The sequence below is a fragment of the Lycium barbarum genome, chromosome 9, assembly GCF_019175385.1.
Source record: "Lycium barbarum isolate Lr01 chromosome 9, ASM1917538v2, whole genome shotgun sequence".
NCBI lineage: Eukaryota > Viridiplantae > Streptophyta > Magnoliopsida > Solanales > Solanaceae > Lycium > Lycium barbarum.
Window position 1 is genome coordinate 94,789,982 of NC_083345.1, and position 19,748 is coordinate 94,809,729.

A 19,748-nucleotide genomic window follows, 5' to 3' on the forward strand; every position below is an offset into this window, starting at 1 on the left:
TACATGATATTTGATGTGACATACATGATTTTATCTACCGAGTCCCTCGTTCTAGGGCCGGGACACGTTATGCATATGTGATGTACGATGTTGACATACATGATTCTATCCACCGAGTCCCTCACTCGAGGGCCGGGACACGTTATTTGCACATGTGATATGTTATATGGATCGGGCTGCACGTTCCGCAGCGTATATGTATATATATGTGTGGATCGGGCCGTACGTTCCGCGGCATTATTATATTACGTATGACATATGATTTGGTATTCTGGATCCGTACTTTTTCTGATACATGATTCTGACATGCATGAGCTGTGTTTGGAGAGTAAGCGTTCTGGCAGTCTGTACGTTCTGTATCCCTTCTGACATATGACATCATCTGTGTTTGGGAAGTAATCACTTTGGTATTCTGTACTTTCTGTACTCCTTCTGTCAGATGACATCGGTATACATGATTTGTGTCTGGAAAATAAGCATTTGGGTACTCTAGATAACGTACTTATTTTTTACCTGTCTGTTCGGTTATGATTCTGTTTCTGTATTCCATGCTTTACATACTCAGTACATATTCCGTACTGACCCCCTTTCTTCGGGGGCTGCGTTTCATGCCACGCAGGTATACCCAGATAAGTGGAAGAAATTGTAGAAGGTGTTCCAGTGAAGTTGGCAAGCTTTGTTTTGTCCCTGGAGTGTTGCTGAGTCAGATTTTGTATGATATGCTTTCTGGATTGATGTTAGAGACTTTGCAGAGTCGTGGGTACAGTATGTTGGTTCCGTAAGCGGCTCCATCAGCTGATGTGTCATTCTGTGTTATGAAATCAATTTTATATAATTACAGATTTTGTTTAATTTTGAGAACGATAAATGAAAGATTTCGAAAGCTTAATATGTATTTTACTTTTATCTGTTTTTCAGAAGTCTGAAGAAATTTTTTGTGAAATAAGAGTCTATGGGTTCGCTCGGCTCCGGATGTGGGGCCGGGTGCCCATCACACCCTAGTGGAATTAGGGTGTGACAGAATGAACATGTGATATAAAAACATATTGAATGCAGAAATAACACTAACACATGTTGATCTACTAAAAGTCTGACTGAAATATCATAAATGCGAAAATACTGAATAAGCTTGAAAGTCTAAATAAGATGCCGACAAGGCTAACACGAAAGCCTGCTAAACACCTGACTGACTGCAACTATAGTCTATGAAACCTCTGAAGAGTACTGGAATAGTGACTATCACTGGGACAAGGCCCCCGGCATACCTCACAGATTGAAAATATTGTAAAGACTGTAAATAAATTATAAGGCCCCGAAAGATCTGGGGCTTACCAATCAGCTGATACTGGAGATCCTAGCGAGCAGATGTGTCATCTTGTAAATCATTACCTAAATAGTGAGATGCAGACCCGGGCAAAAGGAACGTCAGCACATGTAAATTGCACTGGTATGTAAAGCAACTGAAGGAAAGAACTGTAAGTGGGGTGCTTAAGAAAGGGAAACCCAAATCAAAAAATATGTATATAAAATCTGAAACTGAAACTGATAATATGAACTAAACAAAAGAAGTAAAGTAATAGGTACTCCCTTTTCTGAATATAAATTCACATGTTTTAACTGAATTAATCATATGTGGGGCCTCGTCCCAATATAAGTGCACAAATCAGTGGCCTTGGCCAAGTAATTACATCAGTCAATGGCCCCGACAAAGTATACATATACATGAGACTGTGCCCTCGGGCAAAAACCATATGTTCAATATTCATTAATTATTATTAAGAAACTGAGACTACTGGAATAATGAACATTGCTAACGGAGACATGTATTCAAGGACCGATTATGTCACGACCCATCCCCGTAGGCCGTGACTAGTGCCCGGACTGGGCACTCCTACGCGCTCATTTACCAGATACAACATACAGACGACTCGTACATAAATGAATACCAGACGGGGCTCCACACTGGTGCCTACAACCATATATACTGTATAGAAGCCGGCAAGGCTATCATACTATACATAACGTACCGAAGCATACATACACGCGGCCGATAGGGCCGCCACGGCGGATGGGCCGCCCAAACACAATTTACACAACGCGTCCAAACAAAACTGTACATTACCCACGTCTATGTCTACAGACCTCTAACACGGATCAACAGAATCAGATGGTGGGACAGGGCCCCGCCGTACCCTGAATAAACATAAACATACACATCGGAAGAGTATGTACCCAAAACGTCGGCTCCGGAACAAAGGGAGCACTCCGAACCGCAAAAGGGAAATCCTACGCCAGTGGGTCACCAAAACGTGAATCTGTACCTGCGGGCATGAAACGCAGCCCCCGAAGAAAGGGGGTCAGTACGAAATATGTACTGAGTATGCAAAGCATGAAGTACAGAAAACGAAGACATAACCGAAGTAAAATGTACAGAAGGTGAGCACAATAGCCAGAATACCAAAGTGTTGCATCTGACGTACAAATCATACATAAAAGGATCCGGAAAGCAAATACGGCAATCAAAATGCCAAAATACTTTGCTTTCTTTTGAAAAACATTTTCGTCTCATACACACAGAAAATCAAACACACAATTACCGCGGCCAAAAGTCCAGCGGTCACTATCACACATACCGCGACCAAGTGTCCAGCGGTTAGCATCCCAAACTCGACATACCGCGGTCAGGGGTCCAGCGGTCAATGTCACAGATACCGCGGTCAGGGGTCCAGCGGTCAACATCACATAGTGCGGCATACCGCGGTCAGGGGTCCAGCGGTCAATATCACATAGTGCGCACAATAATATAAATGCCAACTTTATTACTTTCCAAATATAAATCACACATGACAGAATCATGCATCACACAAGAATCGTATATCAGGAAAAATACAGAAGGTGAATAGCTTATCCAGAATATCAGAATACTTACTTTTATATCATACAAGAATAGCTCAAGTGAGACAAACGAAGGAAGTTTCGGAACTTGTGGTCCCACCTCGGGTCAAGTCGAGGTGGCGGATATAAATTACAAACATTGGACTCTATGGAGTCATCCATGAAGGTTTCAAAGCGAGTCTATCACGTCTGTACGGGTTATGGATGTTTGAACAGTTTTCTAGCAAAACTTAAGGGCTATAATTCAATTGTGCTGAATGAATAGTACCAAAATTCAGACTCGCATTTCTATGAGCAGAATAACCCACAAGGCTCAAATCCGAATCTAGTACACCTAGGACATGCCAAGAGAAGAAAAGGGTAGCTTTACATACCTTAGTTGCGCCTTACGCTTGCTCAAATTCAATTCCCGTTTCGCCCAAAACCTACAATTGGTCATAGTTACCAATTATGAGTTGCAAGTTTTTAGCAATTCAAACTTAAGTCTATATTTGTCTACCGAAATTTTGGCAGCACTTCCCTTATACATATAGCATCCCCGAGACTTAGCTCGGCCCAATATATCAACAACAACAACCCAACAATCCAACAACACCAACAATTACCACACAACGCACTATAACATAAATAATCCTCTTTTCTATATAGTTCAACAACTTCCATTCCAACTTCACACTATCAAACTAATATCAACATTTTCCATATCCATTAACTAATTCAAGATCATTACAATACGCTTTGAAAGCATTTCATATCATTTCTACAAACTATTCACAAGATATACAAAATATACAAACTTTCCACCAAAACCATAATCCACCTAAACTTCCAATCTTCAACATAAACATCCACAACATATTCTTATCTTCCAATTTCATTTTCATAATTACATAAACTATAATAAAATCACATACATTCCGACAACCACTTACCAACAATTTTCTCATGCCAACAAGAACCATTAACCTTCCATTTTCATCACAGGACTACAACAACACAATTAACATACTAAATAAAATAAATTCATCTTCTCTCCAACACTCACCACATTCGGCCACATACAAGCACACCCATAACACATCAATTTCACACTTTTATTCATTTCCACATGCTACAACATATATATATATATATATATATATATAATTCTTCCAATATAAAAGAGTAAGATTCTTACCTTTTCTTCAAATTTCAACTTGCCGCAAACGTTGTCCTCTTGCTTAACTAATTATGCCACGTCGAAGAGCGTCTTGAACTTGTTAGGAATTCAAGAGGAACAAGATTTTTGAACCAAGATTGGAAGCTAGAATTTTTTTTTCTTTCCTTTCTCTCTTTCTCTTGGCCGTAGGCCTTTCTTATTTTTATTTTTCTCTCAATTGTTCTTGAAGCTTCTTACAAAATGATGACTTAGCCCCTCCTTTCTCATATTTATCACAATATGTTACAACTTGGGCTTGGGCCAAGGCCTCTTGGCCGGCCACCCCCCTCAAATTTGGGCCTCTTCCCTTTTTTCTTTTTTTTGGGCCAACCCGGTTGGTCACGAGTTGGGCCTAGCCCACTGACCTTTCGACCTTAAAACGTCCATATCTCCTATTTCTTGGTATTTTTCCAAATTCCACACGTATAATATCATTTTTGCCCCTCGAAGTCAAGTCACCCGAAAACGTTTTCTTAAAAATATTCGTTTGGAGGGCTTCCACTTTTATTTGGCCCAAGGGCCCTTCACGAGTTGTGTTTAATTTTACATATGCGATTCATATAAGTTGTCACATGTTCCAAAAATATATTCTTGACGTGTGGGCCCCACCTCAGCTTACAAATAATCCGACGTTCGAAAATACGGGATATAACAGATTATGGGTCTGAACCCTTAACTATTTCTAAGCATGCTGAGTTTCTGGACAGAGACTCATGGGTATCAAATACGAGTCTATAGATTACTTTCTGAGTTCACAACATTCGAAATTGAAGTCACGAACGAATTACGAAACGAGAGAATAGAGGTTCTGCAACTATTCATGGAACTAAGGTATAACTGTAATTCTGAGGCAAATCGTAATAGTCAATAAACCTTATCGTAGGAAGAATCATCAACACTCCCAAACATAGAGAGTTATCCTCACATACCTTAACTTTCTTCTTTTGAGCGTAGTACAACGTTGGTCACCCCTTTTCATCTTTAATCTATAGCAATACAAGTCAAATGGATTTCGTATTAGCAATAATATCCATGAGTTGGTCATCTAAGCATTTTATCAAACACTTGGTGAGCATAAAGCTCCACAACTTTCATTAATGGTGTTCCTACACCTAACAACCCATTCTCTTGTTCTTATATGGTTCTAAAATCTCATATTGCTATAATCAATATCATTCTTTATGACCCAAAAGATAAACATCACCCTTAATCAATAATCAACAATCAACAACCCCACCCTATAATCATTCATGCTTTTCTATCAAACCTATCAACTCATATCTCATGAACTTAGAGTCTATAATCATCAATACAAAACTATAATTGATTAAAGGATGATGGTATTACCTTTTTGACATTCGATTTCCTTGAATTCGAATTCTAGGGTTCTTTCGTCCAAAACCAAGTGTCAATCGATTATTTATGGATTTGAAGGATTTAATAATTACAATAAGGTATTGGGGAATCAAAATAAACTTAGAATCATGACAAATACTTATCTTGAAGTGTTCTTGAGGCTTGGGACAAGTTCTATCTCCTTCTAGGTCATTTTTCGTGTTTGGGGAAGTTGGGGAAATAAACCCTGACCTTAAATATATAGTAAAATACATAACCTAGAAAAATACAACACCCGCGCCACCCTTGCATTGCAAGGGTGCCGTACAAGGCAAAGTTTTGGTCAGAAACTGCTTTTGCTCGCCACCCTTGCGACGCGAGGGTGCCGCAGCACTTCCTTCAGTAAAATGGGCATAACTCTTCGCACAAAACTTTCTCCACTATATATCGTTGGAAAGGTATTTAAAAAAGCTACAACTTTCATGTTATAAGTTTTCTCAAATTCTCAACAGATTTCCACGAAATCATGCTGGAAAGCAGACCTGCCATAAACTTAGTCGATTCTATCGAATCTTTAGCACCTCACTATTTGTCTTGATTCCAAACTAACTATTTCCACCCAAACTCATACCGATCGGACTTCATATGGATAAAATGTCATGTTAAAACTCATTTAACACATTCACACCTATTCTAAATTTCTGGAGTGTTACATTATCCCCTCCTTGGGATCATTCATCCTCGAATGATTGTTCTGATTGTAACTACGGCTAACTCGAGAGCTTAAACATGACTGATGGAAACATGTGAACACTAAACTTTCATGAACACATGAATAATGAATAGAGTAAATGCTGAACTGAATAGGTACTGAACTAATTGAATGCATGATTACTGAACTGCTGAGATATTGAATTGAATGACTACTGAACTGACTGGATACTAAAAGACATGGAGATTATAATAGATAGGGTATGAATGTAAAGGTTAGTTATCTTCAACATGTTCTGATTGCACTTCAAAGAGGTGGGGATACTTGGGCTTCATGTCCTCTTCAGCTTCCCACATAGCTTCTTCAACATTATGATTTCTCCATAGTACTTTTACTTAAGCGATCTCCTTAGGTCTCAACTTGTGAACCTAACGACCAAGGATAGACACTGGGATTTCTTAGTAAGACGGGCTATATTTAACTCCTGTGATCTCTGTAGGGATAACAAGAGACGGGTCCTCCATGAATTTCGTCAACATGGACACGTGAAACACTGGGTGTATAACAGCCAATTCTTGTGGCAACTCTAACCCATAAGCTACTTTTCTGATCCTTCGTAGGATCCTATACGGCCCAATATAACGAGGACTGAGCTTCCCTTTTTTCCCAAATCTCATAACGCCTTTCATGGGAGAAACGTTCAGAAACACCCAATCATCCATTTGAAACTCCAAGTGTCTATGCCGCACGTCCGAAAAGGACTTTTGACGACTTTGAGGTGTCTTCAACTGCTCATGAATCAATTTGACTTTTTCCATAGCCTTGTAGACCAAGTCTGGTCCTAACAACTCTACTTTACCTACTTTGAACCAACCAATCGGTGACCTATATCTTCGCCCATACAGAGCTTCGTACGGTGCCATCTTGATACTAGAGTGATAGCTGTTATTATAAGCAAACTCAATGAGAGGTCGGTGATCATCCCAATTACCTTTAAAATCAAGGACACATGCCCTCAATATATCCTTAAGTGTCTAAATAGTGCACTCTGCCTGACCATATGTCTGTGGATGAAAAGTTATGTTGAGGTTCACTCTTGTGCCTAATCCTTTCTGGAAGGATTTCCAAAATTTCATTGTAAACTAAGTACCACGATCTGAAATGATGAACAACAAAGTCCCATGCAACCTGATAATCTCTTGAATGTACAACTTGGAATAATCTTCTGCTGAATCTGTGGTCTGAACCGACAGGAAATATGCTAACTTCGTAAGTCGGTCTACAATTACCCAAATCGAATCATACTTCTGAAATGAGCGAGGTAAACCTATTATGAAGTCCATATTTATCATCTCCCATTTCTAAATGGGAATTTCTATGTTCTGAGCCAAACCACCAGGCCTCTGGTGCTCGACTTTCACTTGTTGACAATTCGGACACTTGACCATGAAATTTGCTACGTTCTTTTTCATGTCGTTCCACCAATAGATTTCCTTGAGGTCATGATATATCTTTGTGGAGCCTGGCTGAATAAAATACCTGGAATTGTAGGCTTCTGTCATGATTCGCTCTTTGTGCCCATCTACGTCTGGAACACATAGTCTACCACTGTACCTTAAGGTACCATCATCTCCCCCTTGTTCAAAAGCCGTTGTCTTCCGCTTATGAATCCCCTCTTTCAACTGCAATAAGTAAGGATCACTAAACTGTTTCTCCTTTACTTCGATTACTAAAGAGGAGTAAGCCCTATTGTTCCAGCCCTGTTTTGAACAATAACTCCACCATCTTCGGAGTCCAAGAGTCGAACTCCTAGATTCTCTAAGCGGGGGACTTCTTTCAACATAGTTATCTTTTCTGCTTCAACGTGAGCCAAACTTTCCATAGAACACCGACTAAGACCATTGGCTACAACATTTGCTTTCCCCGGGTGATAGAGAACATCAACATCATAATACTTGAGCAATTCGAGTAATCTCCTCTACCTGAGGTTCAACTCTCTTTGCTTGAAAATGTACTACAGGCTTTTGTGATTGGTGAAAGTATCAACGTGGACACCATACAAATAGTGACGCCAAATCTTTAAAGCGAACACTACTGCTGCTAACTCTAAATCATGAGCCGAATAATTCTTTTCGTGAATCTTAAGTTGTCTGGATGCATAAGATACTACCTTACCATGCTGCATTATAACACACCCAAGACCAATTCCTGAAGCATCGTAATACATTACCAACCCTTCGGTTCCCTCTGGCAGTGTCAAAACTGGAGCAGAAGTCAGTCTCGTTTGCAACTCCTCGAAACTTCACTCACAGGCATTAGACCACTGGAACGTGGCTTTCTTCTGAGTCAATTTAGTCAATGGAGCTGAGATAGAAGAAAAAACCTCTACAAAACGCCTGTAATAGCCTACCAAACCCAAGAAACTCCTTATATCTATCACTGAGGTGGGTATAGGCCAATTCCTTAGTGCATCAATTTTCTGCGAATCTACTTTCACACCTTTCCGTTAAATACCATGGCTTAGAAACACTACTGATTTCAGCAAAAATTCAAACTTGGAAAATTTAGGATAAAGCTTACGGTCCTGAAGTGTCTGCAACACTATCCTGAGGTGCTTTACGTGATCTATCTCACTACAGGAATAAACTAGGATGTCATCAATAAACACAATTACGAATAGATCAAGATAAGGGTTGAAAACCCAGTTCATAAGGTCCGTAAAAGAAGCTGGTGCATTCGTTAAACCAAAGGCATCACCAAAAATTCGAAGTGCCCGTAACGGGTCCTGAAAGCTATTTTCTGGATATCAACTTCCTTGACCTTAGCTGATGGTAGCCTGATCTGAGGTCAACCATGGAATAACACTCCGCACCTTGAAGTTGATCAAATAAGTCATCGATCCTGGGGAGAGGATACTTGTTTTTAATGATGACCTTATTCAACTGATGGTAGTCTATGCACATACGCAAAGACCCATCTTTCTTTCGGACAAATAAGACCGGTGCACCCCAAGGTAAAACACTTTGCCTAATAAGTCCTTTTTCAAGAAGATCCTTCAACTGGGATTTTAATTCTTTTAACTCTGCTGGATCCATTCTGTGTAGCGGGATAGATATAGGCTCTTTGTTGAGAAGTAAGTCAATCCCAAATTTGATTTCTCTATCGGGAGGAACTGTGGGAAGATCCTCTGGAAAGACTTCTGGAAACTCATTCACAATAGGTACAAACTGAAGAGTTGGAGTCTAAGCATCCGCATCCCTGACTCGAACTAGATGATAGATATACCCCTTAGAGATCATCCTTCTAGCTTTAAGATAAGAAATAAATCTACCTCTGGGCACTACCATGTCACCCTTCCATTCTATAACTGGTTCACCTGGGAACTCGAAACTTACTATCTTAGTTCTACAACCCACTGTGGCATAAAAGGACCCTAACAAATCCATGCCCATGATTATATCGAAGTCTACCATCTCCAATTCTATTAAGTCTACTATAGTAAGGCGATGATACACTTTGACTAGACATCCCCAATAGACGCGTCTAGCTATAACTAATTCTCCAATTAGAGTGGACACTTCAAAGCTATAACTGGTTCTATCGTATATTTCTTAGCAATATATGGTGTTACAAAAATAGAGTGGATCCTGGATCCATAAGAGCATAAACATCATAAGTGAAGACTGTTAATATTCCTGTGACAATATCTCCACGAGCTTCTGTATCCTGACGGCCTGTCTTCTCATACAAACGGTTCTGACCACCGCCCGTATTATCGGACTTTGCTGCTCCACGCCCCTGTTGGGCCTAAGAATTGAGGGGAACTGCTAAATTTATGGACTGAGCTACATTACCTCCGGAATTTTGCCTTGCTGATAGACAATCCCTGAGAAAATGGCCCTGCGGACCGCAACCATCCATGCCTGAACGACACGCCCCTAGGTGCATCCTTCCACACTTGTTGCACGTAGGGTGTGTAGGGCCGTGGTAACCCACATTGGTTTGTGTCTGTGACCTTGCTACACTGAAACTTCTATTGTTCTTATTAAACTTAGACCTCTGTACTAGTGCACTCGCCGAAGATGGAGCAGGTCCCGATTTTTGTTTCCTGAAGAACTGGTGATTACCACCTCCTTGAGATTCCCTATGGCTGAATTTCCTGCAGACTTAGCTCTCTTGCTGAATTCCCTGTCCTTCTCTTTCTGTAACTGCTCTTCTTTCTTCAGCCTGTCTTCGTTCCCTTGAACAAAGGAAACTATCTTAGTAATGGTCATGTCATTGCTCTAGGCAACTATATTAGCATCACCATGCAAGTAGGATATAAGGCCCAACACAAATCATCTAACTCTGGTCCTCATATAACGAACCATCTCCGTAGCATACTTGGCCAGAGTGACGAACTTAAGGTAGTACTCGTTCAGACTTATCTCATTCTGTATGAGTCTCTCGAACTCTAAAGCCTTAGCTTCCAAAACCTCAATGGGTAGAAAAGGCTCAAGAAACACGTCTGGAAACTCCTTCCAAGTCGTAGGAGTAGCATCTTACCCTTGGGACTCTTCCCAGGTTTCATACCAAATGTTAGCAACATCCTTCAGCTGGTACGCAGCAAACTCTGCTGCCTCTGTGTCTGTAGTATGCATCACCCGAAATATCTTCTGAACCTCATCAATGAATTTTTACGGATCCTTATCCTTTTTGACCCTGTGAAAACTGGAGGTTTCATGTTGAGAAATTCTCGGGACCTAGAACTACCTGTCCCATCAATAGCACCTGTTCCCTACGTCTGAGTCTGATTAGCAACAATCTGGGTGAGCAACTGGATAGCTCCCTTGACATCCATGTCTGATGCACTAGGCGGTGCAGTAAACGGGACCTCTGCAGGCCTTCTGGTAGCAGGTGGGGGTGCAGTTAGGGGTGCTGAACCCGATGCAACTCTCTTGGCCTAAGGGTCCACCTCTTGAGCAGTCTCGACATTATCCCTCAGGCTAGTGGCTGAAGTTCTCTTATTGTACTTCGGTTAGCAAGCATGGAAATTATTAAATATGTAGCACATACGAGTTAGAAGAGTTCCTGAAGTCATAGCTTTATTTGTACGATCTAGTGTATGAAAGAAGTGAGACAATCCTAAATGTCTTGGTAGTTCACCATTTATATGTGTGGCCGACACACACATATAAAGGAAACTCCACTGGACACGACTTCATAGAATCCCTAGGACACTTGAACCTAGTCCTCTGATACCAAGCTTTATCACACCCCGAACCATAGCCTGGCCGTAACACGACACTCAGTGCCTGACTGCATGTGACCGAGGGAACCAACTGGTTGGCTGAATCAACATATGATATAAAAACATATTAAATGCAGAAATAACACATACTGATCTACTAAAAGTTTGACTAAAATATCATAAATGCAGAAATACTGAATAAGCCTGAAAGTCTGAATAAGTAGCCGACAAGCCTAACACGAAAGCCTGCTAAACATCTGACTGACTGCAACTACAGTCCATGAAGCCTCTGAAGGGTATTGAAATATTGACTGTCACTGGGACAAGGCCCCCGACATACCTTACTAACTGAAAATACTGTAAAGACAATAAATAAATAATAAGGCCCCAAAGGATTTGGGGCTCACCAAGCAGCTGATACTGGAGATCCTAGCGAGTAGATGCGTCTTCCTGTAAATTGTTACCTGCATCGTGATATGCAGGCCCCAGGAAAAAGGGTTCAGCACATTTGAATTGCACTGGTATGTAAAGCAACTGAAGAAAAGAACTGTAAGTGGGGTGCTCGGAAAGGGTAGCCCAAATCAACAAACATGTATATATAATCTGAAACTGAAACTGATAATAGGTACTCCATGTTCTGAATTTGAATTCACTTGTTTTAACTGAGTTAATCATATGTGGGGCCTAGGCCTAATATAAGTGCACAAATCAGTGGCCTTGGCCAAGTAAGTGCATTAGTCAATGGCCTCGGCTAAGTATACGTATACTTGAGACTGTGCCCTCGAGCAAAATACATATGTTCAATATTCATTAATTATTATTAAGAAACTGAGACCACTGGAATAATGAACATTGCTAACTGAGATATGTATTCAAGGACTGATTATGGGTTTGAACCCTTAACTATTTCTAAGCATGCTGAGCTTCTAGACTGAGATTCATGGGTATCAAATACGAGTATATATAGATTATGTTCTGTGTTCACAATATTCGAAATGAAAGTCACGAATGAATTACGAAACTAGAGAATAGAGGTTCTGTAACTATTCACGGAACTAAGGTATAACTGTAATTCTATGGCAAATCGTAATAGTCAATATACCGTATCATAGGGAGAATCATCAATATTCCCAAACGTAGAGAGTTAGCCTCACATACCTTAACTTTCTGCTTTTGAGCGTCGTGCAATGTTCGTCACCCCTTTCAATCTTTTATCAATAGCAATACAAGTCAAAGGGATTTCATATTAGCAATAATATCCATGCTTTGGTCATCTAAACATATTATCAAACAATTAGAGAGTATAAGGCTCCACAACCTTCATTAATGGTGCTTCTACAACCAACAACCCATTCTATTTCTCTTAGATGATTCTACAATCTCATATTGTTATAATCAATATCATTCTTCATCATCCAAAAGATAAACTGTAACATTCTCTAGATTCGGGTTAAGTGTGAATGAATAAATGAGGGTTGGCATATCATAATTTTGTTATGTGAAACCTTTCGGGATGATTTTGGTGATAAGTACTTTGTATCTCCTCGTACCTCTAAGCTAAGACACGTGCATGATTCGAGAATATGTTGATTCATATAGTGGATATGGAGTTTGTACTAAGGATTTTGCATGCATAGGAATTCATGAAGCAGGCTTGTCCGGCTCGTCTTCAAGTCTTGCCAAGCATGAACCTTAGCGAGCCAAACAAGTTGGTAGACTTCCAGGCTCGTTTCAAGGTCTTGCTGCGCGAGAAATGGGATGAGCTAGGCTTATTTTGAGTGCCACAAACCAGTAAAGTGAGGCCAAGGCGAGAAAACGAGGCGAGAGCAATATTTCTCGGCTCGCCCAAGTCCGTGCCTCGCGAGGATGGTGGCGAGACGGGAAAAATCAACTTTTCAACATAATTCTTCTTAAAGTGATTCAAGCTAGGGTTTTGGGTGTTCTTCATTAGAAAAGTGAATTGTTAAACTTCGTTTAACATATAAAGGTATGTCTCTCTTTTGAAAACTTATTTTGAATGAAAATCACTTTTTGAAACTATTGTAGGAAGTATAAATTTCATTCACGATTCTTTAATGAATAAAAATAAAAGTAATCTTTTTATATTTCTTGAACTTTAATTCATGTCTAAATGGTGGTTAATGTGTGTAAGGGGACAAACCTACATTAAACCTAAATTGTAACAAACCCTCTATATGTATATGATAATATAAATGTTTTCCTCTATAGGAGGTGCTTAATAATGATGGTTAAGGGTTGGTAATGATATTCTCATTGATGAATTAGGACATGGAAATCTTTCGTAAAGAAGTTAAACGTTTTCAAAACATTGATTGAAATGACTTATTCTTTCAATATGACATAATGAACCTTAATGACAATTGATGATGTGACTACATTATAAATGAATTATGAATTGGCTTCTATGCTATGAAAACTGGTTGTTGTGTTTTGCCTAGCTACTCGGGAGGAAGGGTAGCCACTATGGATCCTAGTGTGATAGTGCCTAGCCATTCGGGAGGAAGAGTGGCCACTTCCGGGTTCGCTACCTGGGGTGTGATTATGCCTAGCTATTCGGGAGGAAGGATAGCCACCATTGAATTTCATATTCCGGTGTGATACGCTGCTATGATTAGGGAACCTCAAGGTCATCCCTTTGTTATGATTGATTTTTGGGCCTGTATTGGCAAGTGTGATATTCCTATCTTTTAATGGAACTATTGTTAATAATCATAATCAACTTAAATGACATATTTGGAGGTTGGAACTTGACACAGACTTTATAACCTATTTTTGATAATTGCCTTTCATTGGGATAGACAAGCTGAATAACTTTTTCCATAATGTGTTAGACTATCCTCAAAACTGATTTCTTTATATGTTATTACACTTTATGTTCATATCACTTGTTGTCCCCGAGGCATTCACTGAGTACGAAGTACTCAGGCATACCATTGCTGTTTTTTATGGTCTGTTAGGTAACGAAGAAGAGCAGGTTCGTGACATTCAGAACTTTTAGGAGAACTTACTGATGCTGCTGATTTGGTGAGCCCACATGCTTGTTCGTGGGACACCCCATTTATTGATTCATTTATTTATATTAGTTTCCGGGCTGCGTCCCGATGAGTTAGACATTTATTCCTTATTCTTATAAGCTCCTTAGTATACATTCGAATGTTGGTAGAAAAAGAGTTGTTTTTTAACTCTTTCGGGCACACTATTATGTTTTGGTTGAATTATTTAAAATATAAAGAATTCCATTGATTTTATTCTTACATCATGACTTGTTTAAATTTATTTTATAAACTGTTGGAGGTGATTATTGATCCTGGCGGGTTCCAGTGTCATTGTGCATCTTTTAGGTTCTTCCGATGTTGCTCATGAAGTCGGATGCCGATCACGTCTAGGGTAGGTTTTGGGGCTTTACAATCTTGGTATCAGACCCTAGGTTTAAATACGTCCTAGGATTGTTGTCGGTGTCTGTGGAGCTGTGTCTAGTGGAGTTTTCCTTGTGCAGCTTGATCACCTGCATGACTGAAAGACTCCCAGGATATTTACAGGTGTTTTTGATTCTTCTTGATTCTAGATTGTGGTATAGAGCTTGAACTTCCTTTAGGATCATTCTAACGTGTTCAACTTGTGCCTCGCGGTTCTGGCTTTAATTCGTGCAGCAATTTCTAACCTAGCGAACAATGGTGGTATGAGATGCACATTGGTTATAATTTATAAGTCGATGGATGGTGCAAGGTCTCTTGGAATTCTGTAGTAGGTGTTTGGTGGTGATTGTAAGGTATGGTCGTTCATATTTTGAGACAGCTATTGTCACTATTTGCTCTTTTGATGCGTATTCGTTGATTGATCCGAGTTCAAATCTCTCTTATGTTACACCTTTTTTTGCTCTTGATATGGGTATGAAACCCGAACCTTTGTTGGAACCTTTTGCTGTTAATACACCTTCTGGTGTTCCTGTTATTGCTTCTAGAGTGTATAAAAATTGTGTTGTTGTGATTAAGGGACGTGAGACTGTGGCTGATTTGTATGAACTTGAGATGGTGAATTTTGATGTAATTATGGGGATGGACTGGTTGTCCGCGTGTTATGCTAATGTGGGTTGTCGCCATAAGTTAGTTCATTTCGCCTTTCCTGATGAGCCTGTTATCGTGTGGGAGGATGAAATTGCTAAGCCAAGGGGTAGATTTATTTCTTATCTTAAGGCTCATAAGATGATTACTAAGGGGTGTATTTACCATTTGGTTGTTGTTCATGATACAAAAGTCGTAGTACCTGAATTTGCTTTTATTCCCATAGTTAGTGATTATGCCAAAGTATTTCCCGAAGATCTCCCTGGTATCCGTCCTAATAGGGTTATTGATTTTGGGATTGATGTTATTCCCGACACCCAACCTATATCTATTCCACCTTATCGTATGGCTCCATCGGAGCTAAGGGAGTTAAAGGATCAGTTGAAGGACTTGTTGGATAAAGATTTCATCCGACCAAGTTCCTCACCTTGGGGTGCTCCAGTCTTGTTTGTTAGAAAGAAATATGGTTCCCTTAGGATGTGTGTTGATTACCGTCAACTTAATAAAGTGACCATCAAGAATAAATATCCTTTGCCTAGGATAGATGATCTATTTGACCAATAGGGTGCTAAGTTCTTTTCAACGATTGACCTGAGGTCTGGGTATCACCAATTGAAGATAAAGGAAAAGGATATCCCAAAAATCACTTTCCGTACTCGTTATGGGCACTTTGAGTTTCTAGTCATGTCCTTTGGGTTGACTAATGTGCCTGCTGCATTCATGGATTTGATGAATCATATGTTTAAGCCTTATCTAGACCGCTTCATTATTGTGTTTATTGATGATATTTTGGTGTATTCTAAAAGTCTTGAGGATAACTTTGACAACACTTGAGGAGAACGAGCTTTATGCAAAATTCTTTGAGTGTGAATTCTGTCTTGAGTCTGTGGCATTCTTGGGCTATGTGATGACTGGTGGTGACATTAAAGTAGACCCTCAAAAAATTTCAGCGGTTAAGGATTATCCTAAACCAACTGGTGCGACGGAAATTCGTAGTTTCTTGGGTTTGGCAAATTATTATCGAAAGTTTGTGGAAGGATTTTTGTTAATATCCTCTCCATTAACTAAATTGATACAGAAGACTACTAAGTTTCAGTGGTCCGAAGCTTGTGAAAATAGTTTCCAAGAATTTAAGACAAAGTTGACTTCGGCTCCTATTTTGACTTTACCTTCTGGGTCTGGTGGATATGTGGTGTACTGTGATGCTTCCAGAATTGGTTTGGGTTGTATATTGATGCAGAACGGTAAGGTGATTGCCTATGCTTCGCGACAATTGAAGAAGCATGAGAATAATTATCCAACTCATGACTTGGAGTTGGCTGCCATGGTATTTTCCTTGAAAATTTGGCGTCATTATTTGTGTGGTGAGCATTGTGATGTTTTTACTCACCATAAAATCTTACAATACATCTTCAAACAACGAGAGTTGAATCTCAGGCAGAGGAGGTGGTTGGAGTTGTTGAAAGATTATGACTTGAACATTTTGTATCATCCTGGTAAGGCTAATGTGGTTGCTGATGCTTGAGTAGGAAGTTTATGGGCACGTTAGCTTATTTGCATTCACATGACATGCCCATGAGGAGGGAAATTTGAAGACTTGCTAGTCTTGGGGTTAGACTTGATGAAACTGAAGATGGGGAGTTAGTGGGAATCACGCTATCGCGGTCTGACGTGGTGGAAAGGATAAAATCCAAGCAATATGATGATGAACTTTTGGCAAAGCTAAGAGATGGAGTGGAAAGGGGTAAGTACACTTCATTTACTGTTGGTACTGGTGATAGTGTTCTGAGGTTGCAAGGACGATTGTGTGTTCCTGATGTTGATGGTCTTTGATAAGAATTAATGATGGAGGCTCATAGTTCTAAGTATTCGGTGCATCCGGGATCCACCAAAATGTATAAAGACTTGAATCAGCACTATTGGTGGAAAAGCATGAAAGTTGATATTTCTAACTTTGTGGCTAAGTGTTTAAATTGTCAACAGGTGAAAGCTGAACATCAAAGACCTGGAGGCCTGGCTCAGAATATCGAAATCCCGAAGTGGAAGTGGGAGGAGATCAATATGGATTTTGTTGTGGGTTTACCCCGCACAAAGGCCAAGTTTGAATCGATTTAGGTGATAGTGGATAGACTCACAAAGACTGCCCATTTTCTCCCTATGAAGATATCATATACCGCGGCGAAGTATGCCAAGCTGTATTTAAAGGAGATAGTTAGATTTCATGGGATTCCAACATCCATCATATCTGACAGAGGTACGCAATTCACTGCTCATTTTTGGACATCCTTTCAGGAAGGTTTGGGAACTAGAGTGAAATTGAGCACTGCCTTTTATCCTCAAACTGATTGGTAGGTAGAGAGAACTATTCATACTTTGGAAGATATGCTGCGAGCTTGTGCTATAGATTTCGGAGGAAATTAGGATGAACATTTGCCTCTTGTTCGCGTACAACAACAGTTATCAAGCGAGTATTCAGATGGCTCCTTATAAGGCTTTTTATGAGAGGCGTTATCGGTCTCCAATTGGTTGGATTAAGACAACTGAAGTAGAATTGTTAGATCCTGACTCAGTTCATGAAGCAATCGAGAAAGTTAATCTTATTGTGCAACGACTCAAGACAGCTCAGAGTAGACAGAAGTCTTATACGGACATGAGGCGACGTGAGCTAGAGTTTGCTGTTGGCGACAAGGTATTCTTGAAAGTGTCGCTGATGAAGGGAGTAATGCGGTTTCGTAGAAAGAGCAAGCTTAGTCCTCATTTCATTGGCCCTTATGAGATTACTAGAAGAGTTGGGAAGGTAGCTTATGAGTTGAAATTACCGGCTGAGATGTCCATGGTTCATCCGGTGTTTCACATTTCGATGTTGAGGTTGTATAAACCTGATCCTTCTCATGTGTTGAACCATGGAGAAGTTGAGATTGATGAATCCTTGTCTTATGAAGAAGAACTAGTTCAGATTTTAGATCGCCAAGTTAAAAGGTTAAGAACGAAGAATGAAGCGTCGGTTAAAGTGTTTTGGTGAAACCATAATACCGAAGGAGCGACTTGGGAAGCAGAGGAGGCCATGAAGAAGAGATTCCCTCACTTATTCCCTATTTCAGGTATGTGTTAAAATCTTGGGTTGTAAGTTATTCTTGATCTTCGTGAAAACCTTAAGCCTTACTTTCATTCGAGGACGAATGATCCTAAGGGGGGAATAATGTAACATTCTGTAGATTCGGGTTAAGTGTGAATGAATAAATAAGGGTTGGCGTATCATATTTTTGTTATGTGAAAACTTTCGGGATGATTTTGGTGTTAATTATTTTGTTACTCCTCGTACCTCTAAGCTAAGCCACGTCTATGATTCGAGAGTATGTTGATTCGTATGGTGGATATGGAGTTTGTACTAAGGATTTCGCATGCATAGGAATTCATGAAGAAGGCTTGTCCGGCTCGTCTTCAAGTCTTGCCAAGCACGAACCTTAGCGAGCCAGACAAGTTGGTAGACTTCCAGGTGCTGCGCGAGAAATGGGATGAGCTAGGCTTATTTTGAGTGCCACAAACCAATAAAGTGAGGCCAAGGTGATAAAACGAGGCGAGAATGATTTTTCTCGGCTCGCCCAAGTCCGTGCCTCGCGAGGATGGTGGCGAGACGGGAAAAATCAGCTTTCAGCTTTTCTCATCCACTTTCGTGCCAAGCACGGACCCTGCCGAGCCAGGATTTATATAAACTCGTCCCTTAACTCGAAAAATCAGATTTCCCTCATTCTCTAAACCCTAGAACAACATGTTATTCTCCTATGAACCTCCCACAACAAGGGTTTGCAACATAATTCTTCCTAAAGTGACTCAAGCTAGGATTTTGGGTGTTCTTCATTAGAAAAGTGAATTGTTAAACTTCGTTTAACATATTAAGGTATGTCTCTCTCTTTTGAAAACTTATTTTGAATGAAAATCACTTTTTGAAACTATTGTTGTAAGTATAAATTTCGGGAGGAAGACTGGCCACTTCCCGGTTCGCTACCTAGGGTGTGATTATGCCTAGCTATTCGGGAGGAAGGATAGCCAACGTTGAATTTCATACTCCGGTGTGATGCGCTGCTATGATTAGGGAACTTCAAAGGTCATCCCTTCGTTACGATTGATTTTTGGGCCTGTATTGGTAAGTGTGATATTCCTATCTTTTAATGGAACTGTTGTAAATAATCATGATCAATTTAAATGGCATATTTGGAGGTTGGAACTTGACAAGGACTTTATAACCTGTTTTTGATAATTGCCTTTCATTGGGATAAACAAGCTGAATAATTGTTT

At 40.0% G+C, this 19,748-nt stretch overlaps 1 pseudogene; it reads right to left on the bottom strand.

Moving 5' to 3' along the window:
* Positions 1 to 19,748, bottom strand: part of LOC132612042 (uncharacterized) — a 42,678-nt pseudogene that overhangs the window by 19,854 nt on the left and 3,076 nt on the right.